Source organism: Echiichthys vipera (genome assembly GCF_963691815.1).
Source record: "Echiichthys vipera genome assembly, chromosome: 2".
Classification (NCBI taxonomy): Eukaryota; Metazoa; Chordata; class Actinopteri; order Perciformes; family Trachinidae; genus Echiichthys; species Echiichthys vipera.
In genome coordinates this window covers 5911682-5916957 of record NC_139827.1, presented here as the reverse complement: position 1 = coordinate 5916957, position 5276 = coordinate 5911682, and positions in this window count along the sequence as shown.

Here is a 5276-nt window from a genome sequence, read left to right as displayed (position 1 = left end):
GTCGGTGACGTCAGACGCACGGAGGCAGGACGGTTTGTCAGGCGAAATGTCAGCCGCCGCTCCCCCCTCCTCCCCCGGGCAACATCACGCAATGTCCCGTAATGATTTCAGCGATAAGACCGGTGGCTGTCATTTTTCATTCAATTTAATGTTATTTATAGTGTCAAATCATAACAAAGGTTATCTCAGGACACTTTACAGAGTGGGTATAGAGGACACACTATAGGACTTATTTATGCTATATATATATATATATATATATTACATATATACAACAATTCCCCCTTTTTATTATTTTTAGATTATTTTCAGACTATGAAAATATACTTGATATACCCTTTGGCATTTAATGAAATTTATGATAACAGAGATCATTACATGCATCTATGTATTGACATGAATTTCAATTCAATTCAATTTTATTTATAGTGTCAAATCATAACAAAGGTTATCTCAGGACACTTTACAAACTAGGTAAAGACCACACTCTATGACTTATTTATACTATATATATATATATTATATAATATATATATATTAACACAGACCCAACACTTCCCCCTTTTTATTATTTTTAGATTATTTTCAGACTATGAAAATATATTTGATATACCCTCTGGCATTTAATGAAATTTATGAAAACAGAGATTATTACATACATCTATGTATTGACATGAATTTCAAATCAATTCAATTAATTTAAATTTTATTTATAGTGCCAAATCATGACAAAAGTTATCTCAGGACACTTTACAAACTAGGTAAAGACCACACTCAATGACTTATTTATACTATATATATATATATATATATATATATATATATATAAACACAGACCCAACGATTCCCCCTTTTTATTATTTTTAGACAACTGTGAAAATATATTTAATATACCTCCTGGCATTTAATGAAATGTATGAAAACAGAGATCATTACATACATCTATGTATTGACATGAATTTCAATTCAATTCATCATTCATTCATTCATCTTCAACCGCTTGTCCCGGGGTCGGGGTCGCGGGGATGCTGAAGCCGATCCCATTCATTTCAATTCAATTCAATTTTTTATTTATAGTGTCAAATCATAACAAAGGTTATCTCAGGACACTTTACAGAGTAGGTATAGACCACACTCTATGACTTATTTATACTATATATATATATATATATATTACATATATACAACAATTCCCCCTTTTTATTATTTTTAGACAACTATGAAAATATATTTGATATACCCTTTGGCATTTAATGAAATTTATGAAAACAGAGATTACTACATACATCTATGTATTGACGTGAATTTCAGTTTAATTCAATTCAATTCAATTCAATTTCATTTATAGTGCCAAATCATGACAAAAGTTATCTTATGACACTTTACAGAGTAGGTAAAGACCACACTCTATGACTTATTTTTACTCTCTCTCTCTCTCTCTCTCTATATATATATATATATATATATATATATATATATATATATATATATATATATAAACACAGACCCAACAATTCCCCCTTTTTATTATTTTACTATGAAAATATATTTGATATACCCTTTGGCATTTAATGAAATTTATGAAAACAGAGATTATTACATACATCTATGTATTGACATGAATTTCAATTCAATTCAATTTATTTAAATTTCATTTATAGTGCCAAATCATAACAAAAGTTATCTTAGGACACTTTACATACTAGGTAAAGACCACACTCTATGACTTATTTATTTTTTTATTTTTTTATTTATTAGACTCAACAATCTCCATAGATTTTTTTCTGTTTTTATTATTTTTAGACAACTATTTTAATATATTTAATATACCCTTTGGTATTTAATTACATTTATGGTAACAGAGATTATTACATACATCTATGTATTGACATGACATTTTTTATTTATATTTTTTATTTTATTTTATGAGATCCTTGTTGTATTTATTTTTTCCGTTCATTGTTTTTTGAATGTGTAAACGCTCTCATGTGTTGTGTTGTATGTTAGTGATTGACACTTTCTGTATAAATTGAATATTTAAATAAATAAAAAAAAGACAGGTTGTTGTTTATCGTTCTAATCATTAGTGGTGGAAGAGGCGCTCTGGGCTTTTACCTAAGTAAAAGTAGTAAAACCACACCGTAGAAATACTCTGTTGCAAGTAAAACTGTGGTTTTAATTTTTGTACACTTTCATATTTTGCAGTAGTCCTCTCACCCCAGGTAAATATTTGCACAACTGTATACTCACATCATATTTTTATATATCTTTAGACCTTTTCAAAGACGTAAACATAAACTTTCTAAATGAGTCAAAGTTTATTTCCTGTTGCAGTTCATGTGAATGACAAACAGACAGGAAGTTAACGTAATAACATTTTTATCCTTCTATGTATCTATGTATCTGTCTATCTATCTGTCTGTCTCTCTGTCTGTCTGTCTGTCTGTCTATCTATCTATCTGTCTGTCTGTCACACTTGGGTCTGTCTGACGTTCCTGTCTGTTATAGTGAAGGTTTTCGTTGCCACCGTACTCTACGGGGGAATTGTTGGGTCTCTGTAAATCATAAATAAGTCATAGAGTGTGGTCTTTACCTACTCTGTAAAGTGTCCTGAGATAACCATTGTTATGATTTGACACTATAAATAAAATTGAATTGAATTGAAAATTAAATTGTCATTGAGTGCATATAATGAGTGTCCATTTCTGCCTTTTTTGTTTCTCTCTCTCTTTTATTATTTAATGAAATGATGACGCTGATCCTCGGAGCATCATAGTTCACATGTAAAAGAAAGAATGTTTCAGTGAATGCATTAAAAGAAAAATCAGAAATAAGGAACATGTTTGTTTTTGTCATTGAAGTTACATTTATAAAACTGCTGAACCGATGTTTACAAACGATATTAATATAATGACTCATTCATTTTGCAGTAAATAAACTAAATGCCACAATCATCATGTTTTAACAACGCTAAAAAATAGAGATTAAAACAGTGATGTGCATAAATTAAACAATAATGACCTCTCCTTTTCCTTATTGATAATGAGGTATTTGTGAAGTTAGTCAGACCTGCCATGGTGCATCACTGAGGAAACAAGGTCAAGAGGTTGTGACATGAGTAATCTCTAAAATGAAAATGATATTGTGGGAAATTACACCACGATCTTAAAGATGTTTTAGAAATGTTTGGATGTGACAGAATTAGTACGCCGCCTTGTGGTCGATAGCGGTGCTAGATTCAAGGAAGCCGTCATGAATGTGTATTTAATGAACCTCTAGATCAGGGGTGTCAAACTCCAGTTCACAGGGGGCCACATTTAAAAACTGGGACAAAGTTGGGGGCCAAACTCAATATTTACTAAAAAACTGCAGAGTGCAAATGTGCATGTGTGCCTGAACCTTTCCAGTGCAGGTCCTTCTTCTTGTCGTGGTGTTTCTTATGTTTGATTCTTTGGTTACAGCCACGGTGGCTGTGCAGATGAGACAAACAGCTCTTTACCTTCACCTGAGGGCAGCAGGAGCTCAGTCCATAGGGGACTTGGCTGGGAACCGGAGGGCTGCCAATTCGAGTCCCTGTGTGGACCATGAATGGGGCGTGGACTGGTGGCTGGAGAGGTGCCAGTTCATCTCCTGGGCACTGCCGAGGTGCACCAGACGCCCAACTGCTCGAGGCGCTGGTCACTGGCAGCCTCCTCTAACATCTCTCCATTAATTGCATGTATATAGGTCCTGTTTGTGCATGTGTGTGTATTTCGAGCCTGTGTGTAACATGAATAATAATAGAGTGAAAAAAAATCTAATTTCCCCGTTGCGGGACTAATAAAGGAATTCTTCTTCTAAAAAAAACCCAGATAATCTGCCTCACACCTGTGTTGAAAGCTCCTGTTCTCCATCTTTCTTTGGGTCGTTTTTGGGGAGGGGTGGATTCAGTGTGTCTGCAGAGACTGGTAGCATGGATGCTCATGTTTGTCAACAGAAAAGTAGACGTGGATGTGATTTATACTCGCGGGCCAGCTCTCACAGAACCTTGATATGATCTTGCGGGCCAAATATAATTACACCGCGGACCAGATTTGGCCCACGGGCCTGAGTTTGACACCCCTGCTCTTGATCATGTACATTAACAACAGCCCCATTAACCTTCATGCAGTCACTGCCAACCGCAGGCTAAAATGTAGTTAACGTTCTGAAGTCAAGACAATCTATTTTTAACAGTTGAATATCGAGGTAGTCTACATTTTCTCCATTTGACCGAGCTTTGAACTCTTGCTAATCCAGCCCAGCCTCTCTCTCTCTCTCGTACAGTAACAGCCCCATTAACCCTCATGCAGTCACTGCCAACTGCAGGCTAAAATGTAGTATAAGTTTTAAAGTCAAGACAATCTATTTTTAACTGTTGAATATCGAGGTAGTCTACATTTTCTCCATTTGACCGAGCTTTGAACTCTTGCTAATCCAGCCCAGCTACACTCTAAACTCTTCTTCTGTTGACTTTAATCCAGCCCAGCTACACTTTAAACTCTTCTTCTGTTGACTTTAATCCAGCCCAGCTACACTTTAAACTCTTCTTCTGTTGACTTTAATCCAGCCCACTGCATCTGAAAACCCTCCAATACAACACAAGTGACACGATGATTTATTCAACAAGTTTATTTCTTACTCCAAGTGAGAGAAGATTGTTTGTTACATGACTGACATCCATTTTAAATAGCTCGTTTATTCTACAGAAAGTCCCCTCCATCATCTCCACCCCTGCCCAGCTGTAGAATAAAAAGCCCGCCCCAGCCTAGATGTTACCTAAAGGTCAGGGAAACGATGCGTTTACTGTCATCAATACTGCCAACGGACAGAACGCAGTGACAGTGTGTGAGTCTAATCAAGGAAAAACAAAAACAAAAGCACTAAATATCTCTCAACTTTACAATACTCAAGATTTCTTAAACAAATTTGAAACGAAGAATACTTTGAACAAAAGGCACGAGAAAAAAAAAAAAAAAAAAAGCATTAAGAGGAATAGTATGGAGGTATACGTAAAGACACTTATGTAGCCTAACCCCCCCCCTTTTTTTTTTTTTTTTTACTTCTCATGTAACTCAAGAAAGTGAATGAGACTATTTCCCAAAAATGCAGAGATATTTCTTTAAACGTAAACTCTAATTACACAAGCTCAGTCATCGGACAGAGGGGGAAACGGGGGGAGCAGCTATGTACGTTTCTTAATATGCCTGGCAATGAGATCGGGTTGAATGGGTCTGTGGGGGGGGGGGGGGGGGGGG